Here is a 13,383-nt window from a genome sequence, read left to right as displayed (position 1 = left end):
GCTAAACATTGCCATCAGGAAAGCCCAAATCTAGGTTTTTATTGTTGGCGCCAGTTCGTAATTTATTTTTTATTTATTTTATTTTATTTTTTTATTTTTTAAAATTTAAATCCAAATTAGTTAGCATATAGTGCAACAATGATTTCAGGAGTAGATTCCTTAGTGCCCCTTACCCATTTAGCCCATCCTCCCTCCCAGAATCCCTCCTGTAACCCTTAGTTTGTTCTCCATGAGTCTCTTCTGTTTTGTCCCCCTCCCTGTTTTTATATTATTTTTGTTTCCCTGCCCTTATGTTCATCTGTTTTGCCTCTTAAAGTCCTCATATGAGTGAAGTCATGTGATTTTTGTCTTTCTCTGACTAATTTCACTTAGCATAATACCCTCCAGTTCCATCCACGTAGTTGCAAATGGCAAGATTTCATTCTTTTTGATTGCTGAGTAATACTTCATTGTGTGTGTATATGTGTATATATATATATATATATATGTATATATATACACACACATATATACATATATATACATATGTACATATATATACATATATACCTATATAATATATATATACATATATATGTATATATGTGTGTGTGTATATATATATATACATACACCACATCTTCTTTATCCATTCATCCATCGATGGACATTTGGACTCTTTCCATACTTTGGGTATTATTGATAGTGCTGCTATAAACATGGGGGTGCATGTGTCCCTTCGAAACAGCACACCTGTATCTCGTAGATAAATGCCTAGTAGTGCAATTGCTGGGTCGTAGGGTAGTTCTATTTTTAGTTTTTTGAGGAACTTCCATACTGTTTTCCAGAGTGGCCGCACCAGCTTGCATTCCCACATAATTTATTTTTTATTAAAAATTTTTTGTTTTAATATTTTATTTTCAAGTTATCTCTACCCCCCACATGGGGCTCGAACTCACCACCCTGAGATCAAGAGTTGCATGCTCCTCCCACTGAGCCAGCTATGTGCCCCACCAGTTTCTGGTTTAAAACAGCATTTGGTAGGTCCAGAGGACATATCTTTGGGCAGGACTGACTGCATCGGCCTGTAATGGGGGTTGAGATTCTTCTCCTGTGTCTGGGGTGCCTTGGCTGTGTCTCCTAGGTTGGCTTTGATCTTGGCTTTGCTTCTCTTGGGTACCCACCCTAGCAGGCTTCTCCTCTCCATTTCACTGTCCACCACTTGTCTTTGCCTGACTTCCCCAAAGTGAGTTTTCTCTTATTAATTTAGTCATAGTTTTTGTTGCAAAGAGATAGAAGGCAATACGCTGATCGTTATCAGTTTATCCTCCCATTATGTTTTAAATCTAACAATGTAACATATATGCATTATAAAGTAATTCAGATCTTAACAAAATATATAAAGGTCAAGCCTCACACCTGATCTGCCTCTTTGGAGATGGCCACTGTTAACCTTTGTGTGTCCTTCCTCCCTTGTTTTAAATACACATATGGAGCATACACACACACACACGTGTGTGTGTGTGTGTGTGTGTGTGTGTGTGTGTGTGTAGGTATATAGACACTTCTAAAGAAAGCCCCATTAATGCTCTGCACCTGCTTTTTCACTCCATCTCCCGTTGGGGACCCTTCCAGTGTCAGAAGCAGCTTGACCCTTTCCTTTTAGTGGCTTTTTAGGAGTCATTTATCTTGCCCACCCTAGGACACCCACACCTGTCCTAGCTGCCACTCCTCTTTGCCTCCTCTGCCCTTATGGCTTTTCAGCACATAGATGTCCTTGGATCCCCTGCTTTGGTGCTGAGCACTGTGGAGGGCTGTTTCACCTTCAGTCCTCATGGTAGCCCTGCATGGTTGTCTCTTTTGGGCAGGAAAGGGAGCTGAGGTGTTTTGTGACAAATAGCTGGCCTTCCATTCCTTGGTCAGGCTTGCCTTGAAGTGGAGGGACCTTCTGGTCCTTGGGCATTGTACAGTCTCCCCAGGGATGGCTCTGCCCCATGAGATAGGGACCAAAGCTTGCTTCTGTGTCACAGGGTACTTGTGTGTTTGTGGTCCTAGCGGTAACCCAGGGGCTTCTCCAGGAGGAGAGAGGGTGTTGCTCACAGACATGGACTGAGCCCACATGGGAAGGAGAGCAGATCAGCCAAGGAGCATGCCCAGGGTCTCCTGCCAGGTGAGTGGGCCACACCCTGGCCCTCCCCACCCCTGACTGTCATTCCTGGAGCTTCCTGAGAGACTGCAAAACCTGAGAACTCCTACAGTTGCCCTGTCCACATGTACCCAAGCTGGGCTCAACAGACTTTCTGTGAGTCACTGACATGCTGGTAGCTCTTGGGAATAGCCAGGATGCTTCACTGTGAAACTCCAGTCACAAGTCAGTAGTGCAAAGCTCAACTGTGAGAGATGCTGTTCCTGAAAGAAACTGGTCGGCCTTGTTGTGGAAGGCTACTAGGGAAATGAGTTTCCCTACTGCCTCTAGGCCCCTTGCCTGATTCCACAGTAGCCTGTCTGGGTCATTTTACCATGCCCATGTATAGTTGACCCTTAAATAGAATGGGCTTGAACTGCCTGAGTCCACTTATATGTGGGTTTTATTTTATAAATAGAGCATACTACAGTAAATATTTTCTTTGTGTTTTTAATAACATTTTTTCTAGCTTTATTGTAAGAATACAGTGTCTAATACATATACAAAATATGTGTTAATTGACTGCTTGTGCTGTTGGTAAAACTTCCAGTCAACAGTAGTTAATTAGTGATCAAGTTTTTGGGGAGTCAGAAGTTATAAGTGGATTTTCAACTGCTTGGAGGGGGGTTGGTGCCCCAAACCTGTTTGTTGTTCAAAGATTAGCTATTCCCTCTAGCAAAACAAAACAACAGAACAAAAACCATGCATTTTGATATCCATAATTACGTTGTTCACGGTCTCTGCAAGCTCAGAGCCATGAAATGTGTTTATTCTAGCAGGACAGCTTTTTGTTTTCCTCCTTGGATGCCTGGAAGCTCAGAGTTCAGTTTTATGTACAGTTGTTGTAAATTTTTGTACCCTGCTACAATGTGCTGAGTGCCCCCCCACCTCTCCCCCATTACTTTCTGATTTCTGTGTTTGGTCTGACATCAGTGTGTTATGTATTGTATCACACTGGATCCTTCAGGAGGTGGGTTGAAGTGGGTGATTTGGAACAGTGTGCCTATTGGGAGGCATTGTTGTAAAGTGGTAATGGGTTTTCAGAAGCTTGCTCCATTACTGAGGGTAAGTTAATTTAGTCTATGGGACCAGAGTTCATCCATTGCTCTGTGGCCAAATGAAAGAGATTTATCAATGGTCTTTAGCAGGTTTTATCCAAACTTGTCTGCACTTCCCACTAGTAAAATTTTCTTCCCATTTTATAGAGGGTCAGGGCCAGGGTGGCAGTGGCACTGAAATCAGCAGTCACAGGGTGGGAACACACTTATTCTTTACCTGTGTCTGGAGAGAGTGATGCAGACAGAGCCTCCTCTACTATTTCTGGGCTGAAGATCTCTTTGAAGAGGCCACCCAGCACAAGCCAGTGCCCATGCACCAAGTGGGACCACAAGGCTATCAACCTGCAGGATAAGCTTGAGGTGTTGTGGCTCTTTGAAGCCAGAGAGAAGCTCAGCAGAATCAGGAATGTGCTGGGGCTCTCCATCTCCACCATGGCTACCATTCGTGACAACAAAGAGAAGATCCGAGCCAGTTCCCAGGTGGCCACACTGCAGGCGGCCACCAAATTGATGCACAGATGCAGCCTGGTGATGGAGAATATGGAGTGGAAGCTAAGCGTGTGGATCAATGACCAGAATGAGCTCAATGTGCCCATCAACATCATGCTTGTCCAGGAGAAGGCTTGCAGCCTGTTCGAGGACCTCAAGTGGGAGCAGGGCGCGGGTGCCCAATTGGAGACCTTCGGGGCAGTTGTGGGTGGTTCGCGTGTTTTAAGGCATGCCAAAGCCTGCATGCCTTGGGGTGGGTGGTGAGGCTGGGGGCTGCGAGGCCATGGGTACAACTGCTGCAGCTTTGTGCAGGTACCCTGCCCTGCTTCAGAGAGTGATCCAGGAGGGTGGCTACACACCATGGTAGGTGTTCAACGTGGATGAGACTGGGCTTTTCTGGAAGCGACTGCCTGACAGGACGTTCCTTTCCCTGGAGGAGAAATCAGCCCCTGGGTGCAAAGCTACCTGAGATATCCTGACGCTGCTACTCAGTGGCAGTGTGGCTGGCGATCTCATTGAAGTTGCTGCTGGTGTATCCCTCAGAGAACTCTCACACCCTCAAGGGCTTCTCCAAGCCCAACCTGCCTGTGGTGTGGCGTTCACACAAGAAAGCCTGGGTGACCATGAGCATCTTCCAGGAGTGGTTTGTGCACTTCTTCTGCCCAGTTGTGGAGAGGTTCTGTGCCCATCACTGCTTGTCTTGGACAGTGTCCCTGGCCACCCTGGGAACCTGGACAACCTCTCCGACCATGTGTGTGTGGAGTACTTGCCCAAGAACACGACGGCCCTCATCCAGCCCAAGAACCAGGGCATTGTTGCCACCTTCAAGGCCTGCTGCTTATGGAGGGTCTTCTGCCTGTTGGCATTGAGGGTGGGAGGCAGGGACCAGCAGTCTGTGGTCTTTGACTTCTGGCGAGTATACAGCATCCTTGATGCTGTCTACAACATCTCTGAGTCCTGGGAGGAGGTCCCACCAGCGACGCTGAGTAGGGGGTGGAGAAAGCTGTGGCCTCAGTGCGTCAAGCGGGAGGCCAGCAGGCTGCATGTGGAAACTCTACTACAGATCCGGCAGGACATCCTGGCACTGACACATGTTGCAGGTTTCAGAGAGGTTGCAGAGGCAGCTGTGGTTGAGTTGCTTTAGAGCCCTGGGGCAGACCTGTCCAACGAGGAACTGATTAGCAATTGGATGCTAATTGTCACCCTGTCCTGTTCTCTGAAATGATGCTGTGCCCCATCTGATTGGTTGGGGAGAGAGAGGAGAGACTGGTGGGTGAGCTAGAGAGGTAGAATACTCACCAGATCTCCAAGCCCCCAGCAAGGGGCATCCTCATGGCTGCAGGTGTCCCTTGGCCAGAACTGGATGCTAATTCTTCCTTTCTTCTCGTCTCCTCCCCTGGTCTCTCTGCCTTGCACTCCTCTCTTTACCGGTTTCCATTTGATACCTGCCATGCCCTTTTGACTTTCTTCTCCCTGTGGACACGGCTCATTCCAGACAGTGGTGGCATTTGGAGAAAAGGCCGTGGATCCCACAAGGGAATGCTGGGGGCCACCCATTGCTCTGCAGAAGGTGACCTTTGGGGATGTGACCTGTTTGGGTAAGGATGTGGATTTTGGGGAGTGGGTTGGCCTTATTGTTGGACATACAGGCCCTCAGGTGAGTGGTCTATCTCCAGCTATGGGTTCCTGCTGCAGAAGGTCTTTACTCCAGACTACCTTCTTTCCACAGGAGTCGGGAGATGGAGGGCTGCTCTAGAGGACTGGTTATTGTTTAAATTTGGCCTGAAGGTTTTGCTGTCGAGCCTAGATGCCCACACATCTCCCATCTGCCTTCTGTACACACCTGTGCACACCTGGCGGGCATATGTCCAGACTCCAGCTCATATTACATACATGAAATGAGTACTACCTGCTGGCTGGACCCATCACACCTGAGCAGGAAATTCTTCTATCCCAAAACTTGGGCCATCTTGGACACCCAGAGCTCTGGCTTCTCCTGGGAGTGGCTACTGTGGGTGTATCTTGAGATCCCAGGGTTGCCGGTCAGCTACTCCCATTTGGGTGTCTGCACCACTCAATGTAGAATCAGAGTCAGATGAACAACAACAACAACAACAACAACAAAAATCAGAGTCAGATGAAAGATTGATTTTAAACACCATTTTTGGATATGTTAATCAGATAAGGGAAGAGTCACTTGCTGTTAGTTTGCCATGGGGTGTGGGGCATGTGGCCCATTTCCATTTAGGAGTCCAAGCCTGCTGGTCAGTGAGTGCCCAACTGCCCCGGCAGGGAGACCTGGCTGAGCGTTTTTGGTAAACTGTGCCTGCATTACTTTCCACCTGGTATTGCTCCCCACTGTTATCACAGCTCCCAACTGCATCCAGGGAGGATCTTGGGTGTGATGCCAAACAGTGTTATCATTGTTTTGACCTTTTGCTGTCTAAAAAGAGAGAAGATAATTCCATGTATTTCACAAGTGACAAGTACAGTGAGATCATTGAACAAGTGAAACATACCAAACTACAAAAGAGGAAGTCTACCCTCTTGCTCCGCTGCCTGAAGTGATTTGTTATCTGTATTGGGAACGAGGAAATGCCAGTTATCCCCCTGTCAGAGGCAACATGAGCTTTTGCTACTGTATTAAAAATAAGAACATGTATGATGTGCTACATGAGGCCCATGTTAGCATTGGGCATGGAGGGAAGCCTAGGATGCTGGCAGAGCTAAAGAGATATAAGAATGTGACACGGGAAGCCATACTCCTATACTTGAAGCTATATGCAAATCCTGTCAGCAGGAGTTGCATCCTCTGAAGAAAGGTATGTTGAAGACTGATGTTTGTGGAGACCAGGAGCCAGTGCCAGGTGGAGCTTATTGACATGCAGCCGCAGGCCAACGGACAATTCAAATTCATCATGGTCTACCAGGGACACACAACCAAATTTGTCCAGTTGAGGCCTCTGACCAGCAGTAGTGGTGCGGACATGGCCAGATGTCTGCCAGACATCTGCATCTATGGGGCCCCTGCTGTTCTCCAGTCTGGGAATGGAAGATACTTTGCAAATGAGGTGAATGGTGTATTTAAAGGCACATGGAGTGGCTTAACAATTATGACCAGAAAGCACCATCTGAGCCAGAGCCCAGGCAGCCTAGAGAAGGGCCACTGACACATGGAGAGCATGCTTGTGCCTGGTTCACACAGAGGGGACCAGCACTTGGATCCTGGGGCTGCACTTTGTCCAAGTGATGAAGAACAGAATGTTTTTTGTTGTTTTGTTTTATTTTTCATTTTTAAAGATTTTATTTTAAGTAATGTGTATACCCAATGTGTGGCTCGAACCCACAACCCTGAGATCAAGAGTCGCATGTTCCACTGACTAAGCCACCAGGTGGCCCAAAGAACAGATTGTTTAACTGGAGCATCTGGAGCTCACCTTATGATGTCATATTTGTTTGTGACATCAAAGTAGATCTATCAGTGTCCTCACTGTCCAGTGGAGCACTCGGCAGGCTGGAGACAGAAGAGGATCTGGAGGAGCTGCTGCAGAGTGTAAGAATAGGTACTCAGAGGTCTGAGAATGAACACGGTGGCCTCACTGTCTCCTTGCTGGAGGTGCCAAGAGTGGTGTATGCCCTCTGGGCTGTGGGGAAGCCCATGTACGTGAATCCTGCATGACACATGTGTACGTGTCTGTGGCAAAGACTCTGGGTTTTGAGAATGTGGAGACTCAGGCGTCCAGGAGAGCCTTGTTGCTTCCCTCAAGACTCTGTCACTCCCATTTAAAATTTTTTTTTCAACGTTTATTTATTTTTGGGACAGAGAGAGACAGAGCATGAACAGGGGAGGGGCAGAGAGAGAGGGAGACACAGAATCGGAAACAGGCTCCAGGCTCTGAGCCATCAGCCCAGAGCCCGACGCGGGGCTCGAACTTACGGACCGCGAGATCGTGACCTGGCTGAAGTCGGACGCTTAACCGACTGCGCCACCCAGGCGCCCCTGTCACTCCCATTTAAGAAAGTGAAGTTGGACTCTGTCAAAGCACTTTCTGGTCCTGGTATTGGCGACACTGGCAGAATTTCCGTCCTGGGTTTAGACAGGGAAGGCTGAACTCAGAAACATCCTGTGTATGATCCTTTCCATCAAAGATGGGCAGTTTTATTGATTAGGCAACAAACTGGGAACGATTGGGCAGTTTTTCATGAGGAGACAGTTCACGAAGTTTTCAGAGGCTTCGGTTTCCATCAAGGAGGTCTCACCTAAGGAATGGTCCCTGAGGGAACTCTCAAGGGTCCTGTCTGTCACTGGCAGGCAGGGACACAGGCAGTGCGTATGTAAAAGTCAAGTGTGGGACCAACAAATGTCCCTGCAGAGCCTCCCAGTTTCCTCTGTTCCTCCAAGTGTCATCTCAGTTTCTGCTGTAATTAATGACCAGATGCTGATGAAGTTCTCTGCAGCCCTCCTCTCTGTGTATCAGAAACTTCTGACATGAGGAACCTGGAACCTGAGCCTCTGCCTCGCTTTCTTTGCATTGTTGTACTGATCACCAAATGGGCTTTATCTGTGGTCAGGGGTTGGTTGACTTCAGCGTAAATGTGTTCAATAAAGAACTGCTTTTATTTGACTGTGTATATTAGGTTCTGTCTAGAGTTTGTTTCATCAGGACATATCTGTGGGTTAGAGCTAGGAGGGACAGGAGGAGAGTGGCCATAGCCAGTATCTGGGAGGAGACACATGGGTAATAGGACCAGGCAAGGGATGAATATGGTGTTGGGACAGGGAGGAGAGGCTCAACTCCTAGCTTCAGTGAGGAGGAGCCTGCTGGAATGTGGCATCCAGCTAGAGATGGAGCATGGCTTTCCGGGAGGAGACTCAGATGGCTAGAGGTACAATGAATAGGGCAGGTGGCTCATGGAAAGGGTGAGCAGGTCTTGGCTCCAGGGATCCCTGGACTTGGCTTTTGCTATGAGCTCCCACTCCCCCAGTGTCCTTTCTTCTTTCCTTCAGATATCCAGCCAGAAGAGAGAACTCTGTGGAACTTGTGAGACTATAGGAAGGTAGTGTGGGCCTCGGAGGATGGCCTGAAGATAGAGGAAGTTCCCATAAAGTCCATCAAAGTGAGGATGTCCATCTTCAGCCAGATCTGGAGGCAAGTGAGTAGGTGCCTGCCCAACCCTTCTTTCAGCTGCTCATGTTGGGCTCTTGGACCATGCCATGAATCAGCAGGCATCCTTGCCTAGAGGAATGCAGGGAAACATCAATGTTTGAGGGAGCGCAGGTATTCAGGAGGCATGGAAAGGCATCTACCACAGAAGGCTTCCTGCAAGAGGGTGAGTGAGGCAGTGAGAGTTGAAAATGGGTACAGGAGAAGACATTGTGAAGAGAGAAATTTCCCACATTCATTGCATTAGAAAAACTTCCTTCTGGGGTGCCTGGGTGGCGCAGTCGGTTAAGCGTCTGACTTCAGCCAGGTCACGATCTTGCGGTCCGTGAGTTCGAGCCCCGCGTCAGGCTCTGGGCTGATGGCTTGGAGCCTGGAGCCTGTTTCCGATTCTGTGTCTCCCTCTCTCTCTGCCCCCCCCCCCCCCCCGTTCATGCTCTGTCTCTCTCTGTCCCAAAAATAAATGTTGAAAAAAAAATTAAAAAAAAAAAAAAAAGAAAAACTTCCTTCTGGTACCAACTATGTTCTTGAATAAAGAATGTTTTCTGATGAGGGACTTTCCCACATTTATTAGGATCTTTTTGAGCATGAATTATGTCATGTTTCAAAAGGAGAATGGTTCCCTGGCTAAAGGCTTTTCCATGTTTACTGCATATACATGGTTTCTTTCCATTTTGAGTTCTGCAGTGTCCAAAAAAAAAAAAAAAGGGGGTGGGTGGGGGCTGAGCAGGCACTTCATTTGTTGCCACATTTACTGTATTCCCAAAATTCCTTCCCTGAGCTGGCTGGGCATCCCATGTCAGAAATTTCTTTCCTGTAGGTATGGTAGTCTTATCTACACAGGAGTGACTCTGAATGCTGGCAGCCTTTCTGTCTGTCACTTAATATCCAAGAGGTATTTGTCACTTGACCCAGATCTCCATCCTTGTTTGCCTTCTGCACCGCCTCCCCCGCCCCCCCTCACCCTGACACTCTCAGGCCTCATTCACCTAGATATCTGGGAGATAGTTCTTGCTGAGTAAGGATGAGTTCTTACCCTAAGTGTCCTCTTTGTGAAGCCTCCAGTCTGGGAGATACAAACCATTAAAAAGTCTCTTGAGTACTGTGCTGGGAATTAATATGGCAATCATGAGATTGGGGTAATAAATCAGAACTTAATGCCTGCTGATGTTCATTATTATGTTATTAAAATCCACACTTAGAATAGTTTATATTAGTTAAATTCTTTCTATGGGCTAGACACATTTTCTAGCACATAATGTGTAATTAATTCACACCACTACCTTCAGAGGTAGGTCACACCATTATCTCCCTCCTATAGATGATGATATTGATGTAATTGCCAAAGATTATATCACTGATAAAGTACAAACAAAAGCAGACTGGCTGCACAGATGTTGCTTTAAAGTACTTCATTTCACAGAGAAAACCCAGAAATAACCCAAATGTCCAATGGTTGTAACATTCTATTTCATAGAAATGTTGAAAATAATGTGGCCTAATTAGATGTCCACTTTTATGTTAGGTTAAAGTAACAGACCACAGACCACAGGGACGCTTGGGTGGCTCAGTTGGTAAAGCATCCAACTTTGGCTCATGATCTCGTGGTCTGTGGATTCATGCCCCGCATTGGGCTCTGTGCTGACAGCTCAGAGCCTGGAGCCTGCTTTGGATTCTGTGTCTCCCTCTCGCCCTGCCCCTCCCCTGCTCATGCTCTCTCTCTCTCTCAAATAAATATTAAAAAAATTAAAGTAGCAGACCACAAATTACTTATATGTACATTTTTGTTTTTATTTTTGTTTAAAGTTTATTATTTCGAGAGAGAGTGAGAGCAGGGGGAGGGGCAGAGAAGGATGGAGAGAGAGAATCCCAAGCAGGTACCACGCTGTCAGACCAGAGCCTGAAGCAGGGCTCGATGTCACGAACTGTGAAATCATGACCGAAGCTGAAATCAAGAGTCGGATGCTTAACCAACTGAGCCACCCAGATGCTCCTGTAGGTACACTTTTAAAAGTCCTTTGTAGGGGCGCCTGGGTGGCGCAGTCGGTTAAGCGTCCGACTTCAGCCAGGTCACGATCTCGCGGTCCGTGAGTTCGAGCCCCGCGTCGGGCTCTGGGCTGATGGCTCAGAGCCTGGAGCCTGTTTCTGATTCTGTGTCTCCCTCTCTCTCTGCCCCTCCCCCGTTCATGCTCTGTCTCTCTCTGTCCCCAAAATAAATAAAAAACGTTGAAAAAAAATTATATATAAAAAAAAGTCCTTTATAAAAATGACAATAGCTCAACTTCTGGGGAAGATGGTGGAGTAGGAGGATTCTAAGCTCACCTCATCCCATGGATGCAGCAGCTAACACCCACATCAGTGTAAATAACCCAGAAAATGACCCAAATACTGGCAGAACAGGCTCTCTACAGCTAAGTGTAGAGAAGAGGCCACACTGAAGAGGGTAAGAGGGGGGAGATGTGGTTGGGAGCCAAACTGACCTGTGAGACTGTCTGCAGGAGGAAGGGACACTGTGGGCAGGCACAGAGAAGGGAGAGAAACTGACCCTCACAATAGGCACCCTAGGCTTGGGGAACCCACACAGGAGAGTCGAATTCCCATAACATTTGGCTTTGAAAACCAGAGGGTCCTAATTTCGTGAGTTCTTACAATCAGTTGGGCTTAACATCTGGGACTTTAAAAAACAGTGGTTTTGGCTCTAGGAAAGGTGGAGGGTGAGAGGAAACTGAGTACTTGCCCTTAAAGAGAGAGCGCAACAAACAGTTCCACTGAGATACAGCATAGAAACAGCAGTTTGAAAAATGCCTGGTTTATTAGGGAGGGAGGTTTGCTTACCAATCACAGAGATATGCTGGAGGGGCCAAGATCTTTGGGAGACTTCAACAACAAAAGAACTGTCAAGCACCATTTCCTTCCCCTGCCCCCCAGCCTAGATACATGGACACCTGAGGGAACCAGCATAGCATGAACCCTCTCCACCTAGCTTGTCAACAGTGTGCCCTATCCCCTATGCTCTTCTGTGGATCCACCCCCTCTATCTCAGCCCAGGCAGTTTTCCCGGATAGCTGCAGGTCCCCTCCCGCAGCAGCACTGTGTGGACTTTGCTGGCACTGTGCACCCCACCTCCATGCAGACCTGTCCCCTCCAGCCTGATGGCAGGAATTTTCAAAAGTGTCTCCAGCAGACAGGCATAGACCTTGCTAACACTGTGCACCCCACCCCCATGTTCTACTGTGGACCTGCCCTCATCAGGAGTCCATTCAAAGCAGTGCCACAAGCCTGGCAGTGTGCAAATGGCCCCGACAGGAGCCAGCACCACTCCAAAGTGACTTCTGAACTGGGGAGAGGGGAAGATAACCACACAGACTAGTCAGATTGCAGCCCCAGCAGTGGGCTGGGGGCAGACATCCGACCTGACAGCAGGCAATGTCCCCTTCTCAGGGGACAGGACAGATAGCATGCCCTGCAGTTTTGTGCTACTGCAGCTCTAGCAAGTGCCTGGTCTGACTCAAGTCTAGCCTAAGGTGGCTCCAGACTGGCTCACTAACAACACAGAGACCAAACCCTGCCCACAACAGGCAAAGGGAGCCCTTGCAGATGACCAGACTGAAGGAAAAAGTGGCTCAGCCACAACAGTAGGACACATGCAACACATAGATACCCCTGAAGCACCAGGTTCTGGTGAACAGGGATAATTGCACTGCAGGGGCCCACAGGACCTCTTCTTCATAAGGCCAATACTTTTAAGAGCAGGGCACATGCCTAACTTTCCTAACACATAGAAACAGACACAGAGAGTTAGTAAAAATGAGGGGACAGAGGAATATGTCTCAAATAAAAGAACAGGACAAAATCCCAGCAGGAGAGCTAGGTGAAATGGAGATAAGTAATATGCCCAATAGAGAAATTAAAGTAATGCTCATAAAGATGGACGCCTGGGTGGCTCAGTTGGTTGAGCGTCCAACTTTGGCTCAGGTCATGATCTTGCAGTTCGTGGGTTTGAGCCCTGCATTGGGCTCTGTGGTGATAGCTCAGAGCCAGGAGCCTACTTCGGATTCTGTGTCTCCCTCTCTCTCACTGCCCCTCCCCTGCTCATGCTGTCTCACTCTCTCTCTCAAAAATAAACATTAGGGGCGCCTGGGTGGCGCAGTCGGTTAAGCGTCCGACTTCAGCCAGGTCACGATCTCGCGGTCCGTGAGTTCGAGCCCCGCGTCGGGCTCTGGGCTGATAGCTCAGAGCCTGGAGCCTGTTTCCGATTCTGTGTCTCCCTCTCTCTCTGCCCCTCCCCCGTTCATGCTCTGTCTCTCTCTGTCCCAAAAATAAATAAACGTTGAAAAAAAAATTAAAAAAAAAATAACAAGTAATGATGAGGTTGTGAAGAAGAAGGAACCCTCCTGGTGGGAATGCAAACTGGTGTAGTCACTGTGGAGAACAGCATGAAGAGTCCTCAAAAAGTTAAAAATAGAACCACCTGATGGTCCATAAATCCCCTCCTGGGGATTTACCCGAA

At 47.8% G+C, this 13,383-nt stretch overlaps 1 protein-coding gene across 8 annotated transcripts in view; it reads left to right on the top strand.

The window, feature by feature from the left end:
- The window catches only part of LOC125152402 (tigger transposable element-derived protein 1-like), a 53,517-nt gene that overhangs the window by 28,300 nt on the left and 11,834 nt on the right, over nt 1-13,383 (top strand). For 5 of the 8 annotated variants that reach the window (XR_007147176.1, XR_007147175.1, XR_007147170.1 and 2 more), the window contains exons 3-4: nt 2,035-7,274; nt 8,720-8,865. The gene's annotated coding sequence lies outside the window, so the exon portion shown is untranslated. The remainder of the gene's footprint in view (nt 1-2,034; nt 7,275-8,719; nt 8,866-13,383) is intronic. The other 3 variants (XR_007147171.1, XR_007147173.1, XR_007147172.1) reach the window with 3 other exon arrangements.

This window comes from Prionailurus viverrinus, chromosome E2 (assembly GCF_022837055.1).
Source record: "Prionailurus viverrinus isolate Anna chromosome E2, UM_Priviv_1.0, whole genome shotgun sequence".
Taxonomy (NCBI): Eukaryota; Metazoa; Chordata; class Mammalia; order Carnivora; family Felidae; genus Prionailurus; species Prionailurus viverrinus.
This window is presented reverse-complemented; position numbering and strand designations above follow the sequence as displayed.